Source organism: Schistocerca serialis, chromosome 6 (assembly GCF_023864345.2).
Source record: "Schistocerca serialis cubense isolate TAMUIC-IGC-003099 chromosome 6, iqSchSeri2.2, whole genome shotgun sequence".
NCBI lineage: Eukaryota > Metazoa > Arthropoda > Insecta > Orthoptera > Acrididae > Schistocerca > Schistocerca serialis.
Window position 1 is genome coordinate 199,432,264 of NC_064643.1, and position 14,732 is coordinate 199,446,995.

General features: G+C 45.3%; 1 protein-coding gene and 1 non-coding gene across 9 annotated transcripts in view; one reads left to right on the forward strand and one right to left on the reverse strand.

The window, feature by feature from the left end:
- Positions 1-14,732, reverse strand: part of LOC126484548 (protein grainyhead) — a 321,553-nt gene that overhangs the window by 256,146 nt on the left and 50,675 nt on the right. The gene's annotated exons all lie outside the window — the stretch shown is intronic.
- On the forward strand, positions 7,691-7,774 carry Trnas-gga (transfer RNA serine (anticodon GGA)). Its single transcript is given in 2 exon segments — positions 7,691-7,730; positions 7,740-7,774. It is a non-coding gene; the product is annotated as a tRNA-Ser (tRNA).

The window sequence follows — 14,732 nt, forward strand, 5'->3', positions numbered from 1 at the left end:
AATCTAAAGTATCTACTTAGGCCAATAAAGGAAATATTCCAAGGAAATGTCTTCGGGTGATAGTTGTCCTTTTGGTTCGGTGAAAAAGGTCGACAGACAACGGCCGAAATACAACGGCAAATAAGCAGCAGAATCTGTAAATAAATAATGATGTGACAATTATCGTTAGCTAACTAGGCGGCCTGTGATAATCCGCTCCGCAATTAAGTAATTTATGCGCGAGCCTTGTTAGGGGCCGTAATTCTGGCCTTGGGTCACGATATTAATGGCAGACGTAATAGCCGAGATCGTCCACGAGATAAGGCGCAGGGACGCGGAGAGATGGCGCGATACGCCGTCGCCAAGGTCAGAGGGAGCCACCTGGCAGAGCGTCTCCGGAGCGACGTTGGGGGTTCCCCTCCGTGCAGCACTCCCTTCAGACACAGCGTTGATGCTCTAGGCTGGTGATGGACAGATATGGCGGTAGTGATCATTGTAGTTCCCTAGACAGTTTGTAGAGGACGACGTGTCTGGGGAGGTTCAGGAAAGAAGTGGGCCTAACCTTGTATCGATGATGTCATTACAGACTTCCCGTCGCGATCTGGTCATTTGAGGCGGAACACCAGCACAGGTAGGGGAAGGATGGGGGAAGGAATCGGTCATAGCCTTTGTGAACGATTCCAGCCTTTTTACTGAACAGACTTAGCAAAAACACGGAAAACTTAAATCAGGATGGCCAGTGTCTTAACCGTGTTGCATGGTTGGGTGAAAGACGTGATGGGCATGATGGTAATATTGGCAAAATTTGTAGGAAGCTATAATTGCCGAAGGGATAAGATTATCTTCCCATGAAAAACCATAAATCAGATTTTTTGGTTGCTTCGTCAGTCCATTGTGATTGTACGACCTACACGCCTACAGGTAAAAATGGTATAGTAAATGACATTGGTGGTTCAGAAGCGGCTGGTTGACTAGAAGCATTTTAATAGTTTTAGATGAACTCCATCGGTAACTATCTTGGAGATTTGGGGAATATGACTGTTCAAGAAATCTTCCACAAAGCTACCTAAGAAGCTTTTCCATTTTTTTGACTGGAGAACCCCCATCGGGTAATATCTCTGCTATCTACCCTTTGCTGCCAGTGGTTTCTCCTGGAACGTTCTCCGAGGGTGCACCTGGTCAAACCTATGCAGCTCTTTGTAAAATTTTGTCCTCTGCACAGTAGCCCGAGGCTTAGGAAACATTTGGTCGAAAGGACGATATTGACTCGATGCTTGTGGCTGCCATGTGTAACAGCAGTTCCGAAAATGCTTCTGCCAGGAAGTATGAGACTTGTTTCGTAGCCACAGTGCAGGGTTATGGAATATACAAAATCCTGTAAGGGTCGTAATTCCGATAATCAAAATGTCGAGAAAGTGGGCAGCCCGGTAAGATCAATTTGGCACTCCCGAGAGCATATTTCTGAGGACAGTAGCCCGAACGTTATTAATCTCTTGGGTAGAGCGACTTGGATAACTTACCGCGCACCCATGGCACCATTATCATACATAACCTCACCGGACAAAAATATTAATAATCTTCAAGAGATGTCACGCTGTTATCGCCTGTGGACTTGACAATGGCCTCTATTTGGCGAGATAAGAGCCCTTGTGTTTCTGTAAACATGGCACTTCCAGACGAAGCTATTGAAGCTACCAAATTGCTTCGGCATTGATTGCTACGTTACAGCCTCTGTTCCACATGATCACAGAAGCTCTCTATGGAATTAAGATCTTGTGATTTAGCGGGCCAGTCGATGCGCAATTGAGTACTTGAGTGTTCATCAGACTATGAGCTTGTACGTGCAGTCCTGTGAACACGATAGTGACGAGAGCGTGCACAAAATACTCATTGTGTGGCTCTAGAAGGAAAGGTAAAACTATTTTACCGAGAATGTTGACGAACATACTGATTCATGGTCGAGGTAACTGAATGAGCGGGCCCGAATAGAGATACGAAAACACCCCCGAAACATCACATAGCCACCTCCGGCCTGATCTACAGCAGTCACCAGTTGCGGATTGAAGGCGTCATTAGGCATTTCGCATACAACAAGCCATTCACTAATTCCTTTCCGTGTTGTTTGGCATGTTGAAGACGTTTAGTTTAGTATGCCAATGAGAGCAATAGCCTTTTGCACGGTATCCAACACCTATTGTTCGTTGCGTGAAGTTCCTTTCGCCTTGTTCGTTCGGAAACTCGCTGAGATGGACCTGCATTCATTCAATGACAACAGCAGTTGCTGGCGGACTGTCGTTGACAAAACGTGACACACGTCTCTGGTCTCTGTCGCTTTTCTTTTTACGACCACCATTCTTAACACCGTGTTACACAGCCGCGAGTGGTAAAGTGTACCTTGCAGATGCGTTGGAGCAGTGGTCGCCGAACTTCTTTGCTCAAGAGGCAATAATTACACTGTGGTGCAGCACCTCGGGCCGCATATGTACCGACCTCCTTATTAATTCGTAATTTACACTACATAAATTTGTATGTTATGAACCCCGCCAGTAGACTAGCTATATTAAGGGCGTGATAACTTGCCCGCCGGCCTCGAAGTGCTGATGGTTAAAAGTCGTCACTATTTGTAACACTTTTTTTCGACTGTGATTCGGGCTGTTGCCACCTTCAGCGACTCCGAAGTTTTTGGCACTGTAATGGCTTGATGAATCGTTATCTGTGTGAGTGGATGATTAATTGATAAATAACACTAATTGTGCATGTGTTTAAAATCATTATGCAATACGAGACAGCATCACAGATGTTTGCTAAATGTTTTGCACGTAATTTTTGAGCTACTTATTATACTGTATTAGAGCAGCCTTAATTTATATTTACATTTTTTGCTACAAAGATGTACCGAGTTTGGTGGCCATCTTGTAATTCGCATTCACGAATGCTCCGCACCAAAATTTATACAATCGTCGCTGATCGATACGAGATGCGCATGCTCCCGAGTTGTCAGTACTGGAAGACGAACAATAAAACATTACCCCGCAGTGGGCGTGCTACTCACCCTTCTGCCCATGAGGAAGCGGCCAACGTCACTTAGCTCATGGCCGAATTCGCCAACGTCAAATAAAGCTAAGTACATCTTGAAACATTACTGTCTCTGTAAGAAGCTCTTAATGTCAGACGATGGTTTTGGATTCGGCTGAAAATTGATTCGGGTAGGACGCGGCCAGCGGGTCGCAGTTTCACGAACACTGTGTTGGGCGTTCGTGTTAACGCACCTGAAATCTGGAAACTTCTTTCGCGGTGTGGTGATGGGCACGTACAAACACGACAGCTCTTTTCTTCCTTTCTGTCACGTCGACTCACCTTACTGCGCTGATTCTATAGAATGATAGAACGGACTGGCAGATACGAACAATTTCACTGTCTGGAGTTACGTCAGCGGTGGAGGGTCACATGGTCTTCTACACCGTCCACAGCGCTCCAAAGTAACCAGAATGCTCATTTAATGGGATGACTTAATATTTTGCCGGTGAGCTTAGTACGTGAGGGGCGAACAGGGGAGTCGTGAAGGTGCTCAACCGCAGGTGGGATCCGAGAGTTGGGCTCGGGGCGCAACAGGAAACCGGCCGGCGCCAAGAGACCACCGTCAGCGGCGGTGAGTGTCCGCGCTTGGGTCGCCGAAGGCGATACTGTGTAGGCGACCGCACCTCCACCTCCACCTCCGCCTCCACCTGCACGCAGCGCCGGGCCAGGCCGTGTGTAATTCCAGCGTGGGTGGTGCGGCGCCGACCGCAGCCGCCGGCGTGACTCAGCCCACGGCGCCACCGGCTGGCGCTCACTGTTCACCTCTGTGCGGGTGGTGAGCGTGCCCTCTGCCGCGACGAAGACGGCGAAAAGCTTCTCGGTACGTTGGCGTCGCTGGTAACCGACGCGGATTACGCGAATTCTGTTGCCCATCTTTCGAGTATTCTGGGAAATGGGAATTTCCACAGTTATATAATCAGCGAAACTAATCCTGCAGCTGCCAACCTCGTGTCAGATCGCATGACTCGTTCCAGCCTCTGGAATATTCGTATCTCGCTTTTCTCAATATCATGACGTTCCTTGCACGAAGCTATGCGCCTTTAATCTGTACGTGGCTTAACACGTCTTTCCTTTCCAGGCCTGTCGGTGGTGGGACATAAGTTAGCGTAACTCGATCTCGCAGGTATTAAGTGTGGGACTGCGGCTGGTCGGGGAATTGTAAAAATAATACTCCAGTGTCCGTTATTTTTATAGCTTTTTATTTAGTCTGCCAGTTTCGACTCAGCAGAGTCATCTTCAGGCCTTGTAGCACGAACGACCAAAGAAGCATCCAGTCGTACACGTATATAACTGGGAACCCATATTTGCGCCTAATTTCCGTAGAAGAATCCACGAGCAGTGAGTGTTCTTCACACGTGTAACAACAACATGTCTGAACAGCACATACTGCTCGTGAAGTCTTCTACGCAAACCCCGCGCAGATACAGGGTGTTACAAAAAGGTACGGCCAAACTTTCAGGAAACATACCTCACACACAAATAAAGAAAAGATGTTATGTGGACATGTGTCCGGAAACGCTTAATTTCCATGTTAGAGCTCATTTTAGTTTCGTCAGTATGTACTGTACTTCCTCGATTCACCGCCAGTTGGCCCAATTGAAGGAAGGTAATGTTGACTTCGGTGCTTGTGTTGACATGCGACTCATTGCTCTACAGTACTAGCATCAAGCACATCAGTACGTAGCATCAACACATTAGTATTCATCACGAACGTGGTTGTGCAGTCAGTGCAATGTTTACAAATGCGGAGTTGGCAGATGCCCATTTGATGTATGGATTAGCACGGTGCCATAGCCGTGGTGCGGTACTTTTGTATCGAGACACATTTCCAGAACGAAGGTGTCCCGACAGGAAGACGTTCGAAGCAATTGATCGGCGTCTTAGGGAGCACGGAACATTCCAGCCTATGACTCGCGACTGGGGAAGACCTAGAACGACGAGGACACCTACAATGGACGAAGCAATTCTTCGTGCAGTTGACGATAACCCTAATGTCAGCGTCAGAGAAGTTGCTGCTGTACAAGGTAACGTTGACCACGTCACTGTATGGAGAGTGCTACGGGAGAACCAATTGTTTCCGTACCATGTACAGCGTGTGCAAGCACTATCAGCAGCTGATTGGCCTCCACGGGTACACTTCTGCGAATGGTTCATCCAACAATGTGTAAATCCTCATTTCAGTGCAAATGTTCTCTTTACGGATGAGGCTTCATTCCAACGTGATCAAATTGTAAATTTTCACAGTCAACATGTGTGGGCTGACGAGAATCCGCACGCAATTGTGCAATCACGTCATCAACACAGATTTTCTGTGAACGTTTGGGCAGGCATTGTTGGTGATGTCTTGATTGGGCCCCATGTTCTTCCACCTACGCTCAATGGAGCACGTTATCATGATTTCATACGGGATACTCTACCTGCGCTGCTTGAACATGTGCCTTTACAAGTACGACACTACATGTGGTTCATGCACGATGGAGCTCCTGCACACTTCAGTCGAAGTATTCCTACGCTTCTCAACAACAGATTCGGTGACCGATGGATTGGCAGAGGCGGAGCAATTCCATGGCCTCCACGCTCTCCTGACCTCAACCCTCTTGACTTTCATTTATGGGGGCATTTGAAAGCTCTTGTCTACGCAACCCTGGTACCAAATGTAGAGACTCTTCGTGCTCGTATTGTGGTCGGTTGTGATACAATACGCCATTCTCCAGGGCTGCATCAGCGCATCAGGGATTCCATGCGACGGAGGGTGGATGCATGTATCCTCGCTAACGGAGGAAGTTTTGAACATTTCCTGTAACAAAGTGTTTGAAGTCACGCTGGTACGTTCTGTTGCTGTGTGTTTCCATTCCACGATTAATGTGATTTGAAGAGAAGTAATAAAATGAGCTCTAACATGGAAAGTAAGCGTTTCCGGACACATGTCCACATAACATATTTTCTTTCTTTGTGTGAGAGGAATGTTTCCTGTAAGTTTGGCCATACCTTTTTGTAACACCCTGTATAACAGAAAAACCTATATTTGCGCCTGATTTCCGTAGAAGACTCCACGAGCAGTGTGTGCTCTTCACACGTGTAACTACAACATGTGTGAAGAGTACATATTGCTCGTAAACACTTCCACGCGAACCAGGCACAGATATGCACTGAAGAGGCAAAGAAACTGGTACACCGTGTAGCGCCCCCGCGAGTACGCAGAATGCCGCAATATGACCTGGCATGGACTCGGCTAACTTCTGAAGTAGTGCTGGAGGCAACTGACACCACGAATCCGGCAGAGTTATCCATAAGAGTGCGAGAGGTTGGAGATCTCTTCTGAACAACACGTTGCAAGGCATTCCAGATATGCTCAATAATGTTCATGCCTGGGAAGTCTGGTGGCCAGCGAAGTGTTCTTGGAGTCACTCTATAGCAATTCTGGACGTGAGGGGTGTCGCCTTGTCCTGCTGGAATTGCCCAAGTCCGTTGTAATGCGCAGTGGACATGAACGGATGCAGGTGATTCATTAAATCCCACAATACTATGATGTGTGTTTAGTGGCTTGAAAGTTAGTTAGGGAGAATAAATACTTGAAGACAATAATTAGCACTGATTATAGCATCTGCCCGAACAAGCCTATAAACTACCATCCACAGCACATCCATTTAATTATCCCGACTAGTTTAAATTAACTCCCAGAAAAAGTAGCTGCTCTTACCGTGGTAGGCAACTGAGAGTTGTTTTCGAAAGGCTTTACTTGGCTATCACTGGAAATTCCCTCGTAAATATTCGTAATTAAGAACCCATTTACACGACTCTCAGATTGCTGCTGAGGTTCGGAATACAATATAGTATGTAATGGCACACTTTTTATCGCATTAAAGATGCTACCCAAAAAAGATGATACAAATGAACACACACACACACACACACACACACACACACAGACACACACACACACACACACAGACACACACACACACACACAGACACACAAACACGCGCGCGCTCGCGCGTTCAGATTTGGCGCTAGAATAGTACGAAAACAAGTGAACGTCAAGCGGGACTAGACACATATTAACAACATGAACTTCGTACTTTGAGACGTTCTAAAGAGTAACTGGCAAGATGAGTTCCTGAAAAACATGTTTCTGTGTGTGCATGCTCATAACAGGGGAGCATGCAGGTGAAGACGGATACTTCGAAAATAGCTACAAGTACTCGCAAAATTACGTTTATAAATGAAGTGATTTGTTAATTCCCCAGCCTCACATTAGCATAATTTAATTCCGGATGACAAGCTACCATTATATAGGGTATACCCGCAGGAATTGTCAATATTCAGGAAACGACAGGAACGATCATTCGAATAGTCTGGTAAGTATATGCTTTAAAATACGTACCTTAAGAGCTAAGAGAACTTTTTCATCTTCCCTGACGTGAAATACACCTTTTCTACTGAACAAGTTCTCATAGCTCTTACGTTACGCATTTTGGGCCCATGTTTACTACACTGTTTTCCTTCGAATGATTCTTGCTGTCACATGCCTGAATACGTACCATTTCTCATAGGACACTGCATAAAAATGTAAAGAATGTCCTACTCTCATAGGACACTGTATAAAAATGTACAGAATGTCCTAAAGAGCCGGCCCGGGTGGCCGAGCGGTTCTAGGCGCTACAGTCTGGAACCGCGGGACCACTGCGGTCGCAGGTTCGAATCCTGCCTTGGGCATGGATGTGTGTGATGTCCTTAGGTTAGTTAGGTTTAAGTAGTTCTAAGTTCTAGGGGACTGATGACCACAGAAGTTAAGTAAGTCCCATAATGCTCAGAGCCATTTGAACCATTTTTTGTCCTATAGAACCCAACAGAGTAGAAAGTAACATAATAAGCAAAACAGACGTAAACTGCTTTTAGGTCAAATGTCGTTAGAATAATTCGTACTTAAATATGCTTGCATTTTACGGAAATATGTATGGCCGTTTGTAAACATCTGTTGTTTGCATAATAGCTCGATCCGAGTTCTCATAATTTAGTCTGCCAACATGGCTACTGCTAGAACTTCCAAAACCAAATCATAGGGTCAAGTTAGACGAAAACCCATCTTCTGTTGTGCGGGAAATGAACTGCGTTATAAAGACGAATATGAGAACAATATACATTAGACGTGGATAAAATTTTCATGAAAGAGCTGGCTAATGGTTCAAATGGCTCTGAGCACTATGGGACTTAACATCTATGGTCATCAGTCCCCTAGAACTTAGAACTACTTAAACCTAACTAACCTAAGGACATCACACAACACCCAGTCATCACGAGGCAGAGAAAAGCCATGACCCCGCCGGGAATCGAACCCGGGAACCCGGGCGTGGGAAGCGAGAAAGCTACCCCACGACCACGAGCTGCGGACAAGAAAGAACTGAGCTGACATGTTGCTGTAGGGTTGGACTCTAGACCAGGGGTAATCAACCTTTTTTTACCTATCCTTCACTTTTGCGTGTGTAGTAAAATTTTTCAAACACCTACCAGTTCCCCAGTAATGGGGATGGATAAAGTAGGGCAGTAACTGTGTTGTAAAATTGGTAAAACAGCGTTATAGCACATTAAAGCATGTAATAATAATTACTTATCAGTTAATGTATGTCAAAATTTTGTGAAAACCAAATGAAAATGTCTTTAACCCCCTAACAGCTTATTGCCCGCCGTGGAAGCTGGAGCGTCCACTAGTGAGCGTTAGGGACCAGGTTCACTACCACTGCTGTACGCTGTTGGGTAACAGTTCAGTGTCTCGCCACTTAATCACCCCGTTCACCTCCCGATCGATAGAATGGCAGCGTAGGGAGTGTAGCTTGCGCAGGCAGTGGAATGGACTCTTGGGACAGTGGATTAAACGCTCCGGTCTGCGCTGGGGGAGACGTTTCGGTGTTTGCACAGGTGTGTGTAGACCGGCTGCTCCGCGCCGTCATTTCACGCCCTTGTGCCGCTCCATTGCGGGCTTCATTCCCCGCCGTATTGGCAGTCGCCACCCCTGCCTCCGGAGGGGTGCACAGCGTCACGTGGACCGTGTGAGCGGCGGAAAACTGCCAAATTCGGTTAACGTAGCGCGTGACGGCAGCACTGTTACAGCTCCGCGTTAATCGGGCGGTTAAAGGTATGCAACGCTCCATCAGCTCTACTAGGAAACGGCCCATCACATTCCACTACCCGCAGTTACTGAGGCATTCGTCATCGCGAAAGTTGATTTGCCATATCAGCGCCGCTACCTTTGTTCGAATCTCTATAACTCAATGCGTCATTCATAGATTTCCGGGCGGCCGCTGTTGCCGAGCGGTTCTATGCACTTTAGTCCGGAACCGCGCTGCTGCTACGGTTGCAGGTTCGAATCCTGCCTCGGGAATGGATGTCTGTGATGTCCTTAGATTAGTTAGGTTTAAGTAGTTCTAAAGGACTTGGAAGAGCAGTTGAACGGAATGGACAATGTCTTGAAAGTAGTATATAAGATGAACGCCAACAAATGCAAAACGAGGATAATGGAATGTAGTCGAATTAAGTCAGGTGATGCTGAGGGAATTAGATTAGAAAATGAAACACGTAAAGTAGTGAAGGAGTTTTGCTATATGGGGAGCAAAATAACTGATGATGGTCGAAGTAGAGAGGATATAAAATGTAGACTGGCAATGGCAAGGAAAGCGTTTCTGAAGAAGAGAAATTTGTTAATATCGAGTATTGATTTAAGTGCCACGAAGTCGTTTCTCGAAGTATTTGTATGGAGTGTAGCCATGTATGGAAGTGAAACATGGATGATAAATAGTTTGGACAAGAAGAGAATAGAAGCTTTCGAAATGTGGTGCTACAGAAGAATGCTGAAGATTAGATGGGTAGATCACATAACTAATGATGAGGTATTTAACAGAACTGGGGGGAAGAGAAATCTGTGGCACAACTTGACAAGAAGAAGGGACCGGTTGGTAGGACATGTTCTGAGGCATCAAGGGATAACAAATTTAGCATTGGAGAGCAGCGTGGAGGGTAAAAATCGTAGAGGGAGACCAAGAGATGAATACACTAAGCAGATTCAGAAGGATGTAGGTTGCAGTAAGTACTGGGAGATGAAGAAGCTTGCACAGGATAGAGTAGCCTGGAGAGCTGCATCAAACCAGTCTCAGGACTGAAGACCACCACAACAACAACAAGTCTAGGGGACTGATGATCTCAGAAGTTAAGTCCCATAGTGCTCAGAGCCCCAGAAGCCAACAGGCAATTTGTCAACAACTGACCACGAAAACCTTAACAATTTTTTACTGTAACGACATTGAAATGTGTGCGTTTTCTATCTTACATGTCGTAGACCTTGAGTGGATGATCTTTCGAACGTCTCTAATAGTAAGACGTGCAGTTTTGCACGGCAATACCACTGTTTCTGGGATGAGTGGTTTATATTCTAATGGCATTTTCGTGGAATTCTAAAATTTCGAGGTCACTTCCGTTGTCAGTGGAAATCTAGCTCTGTGAGGTGTTAGCGGTGCCCACATTAATAGACAATACCAGGTCACACAGCAAGGCGGTAAATAGTGCTGAACTCGCAGCTGCGGAATGAGGCGCGGAGCCGAGCTGCTGGCTGCTCCCTCCCTGGGATTCTCATAACTGAGCAGACCCCTCCGACATAAATCGGCGCGCGCGGCGCTGCTGCACACATAAAAGCAACGGGAAAAATTTCCTCCGGGGGAGCGTCGCGGGAGCGGAGGAAGTCGAGCAGAGTAACGGACCACGCGCCGCCTATCTCGCGGGAACCGTTATAAGGCGGCGGCTACTTCACTAACCCAGTGATAAATACCGGCTCATCTGCAGTTGGACGCCGGGATACGGTGATAATTGGGTGATAGGTACTGCTGAACTGTAATCTGGGAGGAACCATGTACGCGACTCTTAATGCTACACGTCCGCAGCAGGCGTTTCAGACACGGTAAGTGGGGTAAGAATACCGGGAACACAGCCGGATTGTGCGGCAGCTTTTTTCTGAAAGGTTTTCTCCCGCATGCGCCAAACATCTAACTTCATTGGTGTCATTAACTACGAGGCATGGACTCAGGCTTCTGATACGTGGTGATGGTCGTTGTAGGGAAATGACGTCACAGCATAGCAGACTGTTCCAATCCAGAAAGGCTGTGTGACAACGTGGAAAAGATCTTCAATTCTTTCAGTCGCAGCAATCCCGACGGACGTCCAATGAACTGAACGTTGGTATTCAGTACCATTGTAAACAGCTCTAAACACTCAGGTTTAACTTCTCCTTACCAGTCCTCACTAGCGATCTCGGGAAGAAAGATTTCTCTGCGTTTATTCCAGGGTCCTATCACTGGTAAGCCATGTTATTACGGATGCATATTGCTGAATATGAAATACAGTTTGTCAGGCTTGTCAGAGAGATAGGCTAAAAACTGGCTCTGAACACTATGGGACTTAACATCTGAGGTCATTAGTCCCCTAGACTTAGAACTACTTAAACCTAACGACATCACACACATCCAGGCCAGAGGCAGGATTCGACCCTGCGACCGTAACAGCAGCGCAGTTCTGGACTGAAGCACCTAGAACCGCTCGGCCACAGGGGCCGGCTTGAGAAATAGCTCCAAATATTCGTGAAGGACACGAACTCGTAGCTGAAGGAAAGTCAAAATAATACATACACAAATTTTGCAAACCACCACGGCTGGGTGTAATTTGTGGCAATATTAGCGATTTTTTGGTCGCATCCCATTCGTGAATCGAACATCGGAGAGCTTCCTGTCTATATGCAGTATGGAGGTGAGATACACTGCTGTACAGGGGCAACAAAACTGCCTCACAGTATTCATCGAATACATCGGATCATCTGCATGTTTGTTGTGTGTCCGGATGAACAGTTGTGGAACTTAGCATGCTGAAGATTAGATGGGTAGTTCTAATAATTAATGAGGAAACACTGAATGGAACTGTTGGACAGGGAAGATTGTGGCACAACTTATTTAAAAGAAGCGATCGGATGATATGACACATCCTGAGGCATCAAGAAATTCTCAGTGTGGTTACGGAGGGAAGTGTGAGGGTACAAACTGTAGTGGAAAACCGAACTCGAACACAGTAAGTCGGCTCGAAGAGATGTTAAGTCGTAGCAGTTGTGCAAAGATGAAGCAGCCCACACAGGATAGACTAACGTGGTAAATAGCATCAAGTCTGAATACAACAACTACTATTGTGTACGAAGCAAGAGGTCCACACCAAATACCGCGACAGACCGTCACTACAAAGGCACAGCAGCACGACTGGTGCCTGCCAGTTCCCTGCAGGATCATCCAGATGACGCTCACAAATGAGGGCCTCTTTCTGATTCTCCACCATTCCTTCAGCGTGTCATATACGTCCACCTCCTAAGTACAGTCCTGCGAGCACTACCTTCCGACCTAATAGTCGTCATTTACAGGAAACTGGGAAGAATAACAGAGAATCTGCTTCATTACTATCAGTTATCGTACAAGGCCAACATCATAAACTCCCAAGAGGCAGGAAAGTAATAAAGTTATTCAGATATTGTATTGGGTTTAGGACAGCAAGTGCCGTGCATGTAATTGTACCAAAGTGAAGCTCCATATTGTGAAACACTCTTATCAAATGTTATTGGTTATTTGTTATTGTCATATAAGGACGTTATACATTATAGTACGAGACCAAGACGCTGCCGTGTTCGATTACGTTTGTTATTACAGCAGGCCTATTTCGGCGTGATTGCCACCTTCTGGTTATATCAGGTTGTCTTGATATTCATATGACATCGATGTCTCACTTGCTGTCACACTACTGTATAAGTTTGCTCCTTTGATGTTGGCGAAGCTGTAGCAGGTGTCGAACTTTTGTTGGAGCAGTTATTTTTGAATTCGTCGTAAAATGAAAGTTCCTTTCATGATGACGTCACTTGACAGCTGATTCAAATGTCAATACAGCTGCCAAGAACGTCATTTTGAAACGAGCTTTCACATTTCTACAACTTCACAAATAACTGCTCCAGCAAAAGTTTAATACCTGCTGTAGCTCGACTAACATCAAAGGAGCAAACTTATACAGTAGTGTGACAGCAACTGAGACATCTGTGTCATACGGATATCAAGACCATCTGATATAACCTGAAGGTGGAGATCACGCCGAAATAGGCGTATTGTAATAAACAATATAATCTAACATTGCAGCGTCTTGGTCTCGTAATACAATATATAGCGTCCTTATGTAATATATACGACGTAGTGGACGCAGATGCGTAAAAATTATTTCTTATTGTGTTGCCATCGTTTTATTTTTCCGTATGAAACAAGTGTTTAATTAGCAGATGTGCTGTAGCCATCTTCAAGCAACTATAGCTGTGAAACCATGTTTGAGCTGAATTAACAGTAGCATTCAGACATTACATTAACAACAACAAATGGAATTATTGATCGTAAACGTAAATGTAAAAAGCTTTGAGTGTCCGCTTGTCACCAAACTCCTCAGACATGAACATTATTGAGCATATCTGGGATGCCTTGCAATATGTTCGGAAGAGATCTCCGCCGCCTCTGGGTCTGAGGGATTTATGGACAGCCTTGCAGGATCCATGGTGACAATTCCCTCCAGCACTACGTCAGACAGAAGTCGAGTCTATGCCGCAGTTGTGGGTGATCATGGGGGCCCTGCACGATATTAGGCACGTGTACCAGTTTTTTTTGGATCTTGTACGACACATGACATCAAAATACTGAGAATGGAGAAAAAATGTCGCGTGATAACGTGGAGAGAGGAGGGAGGACCAGGAGATGGACTGTGAGGGGGAAGGAGTAGATAGGCAAAAGTAGGAGGAGGAGGAGGAGGAGATGGACAGAGATAGGGGAGGGGGAGGAGATGGAGAGGCAGAGACAGAGGCAGAGGGAAAGACGAGGAGGAGGTGAACAGAGAGGAAAGGGTAGGATATGGACAGAGACACGGGAAGGCTTTTATGAGTATGCGATTAAAATAAATACCCTAGTAAAATGGTAAGAAGTTAAGGGGGGCAGGACGTAAAACGGGCTGACTTGGAGCAATAGAGGCACCAGAGAACATTTTAATTTCCACTGTCTATACTGTTACAAGTAAATACATAAAACTTTGTCATCATGAACAGTAAGGATTCAGGATTCACACTCGTAGCAGCGGAAGTTCAAAAACATAGCAAAATAAATTTTTTACATGTGAAATTTCATCATTTTTTTCACTTACTATTGGCTGCATTTGTTGCTATAGGTACACTTTTATTCATAAGTAAGAGAGACTGTTCGATGAATTTTGCACAGCATAAAAACCATACTTACAGGTGTCAAACTCTAGAATCTAATTAATTTATGAAAAAATGAATGAGCTGTTACGTTTTAAACTATGTTTAGAAACAAATCATATTTTGTAGTTAATTATCTCAATTTTTACCACAGCTTTTAATAAATTTGGAAAATTCTAGACTTTCATACACCTGTAAGTATGGTTTGTATGCTGTGCAAAATTCATCAAAGAATCTCTCTTACTTGTGAAGAAAAATGTACCTATAGCAACAAATGCAGCCAACAGTAATTTAAAAAGTGATGAAATTTCATATCTAAAAAAAATGTATTTTGTTATGTTTCTGCACTTCCACTGCTATGAATGTGAATCCTGAATC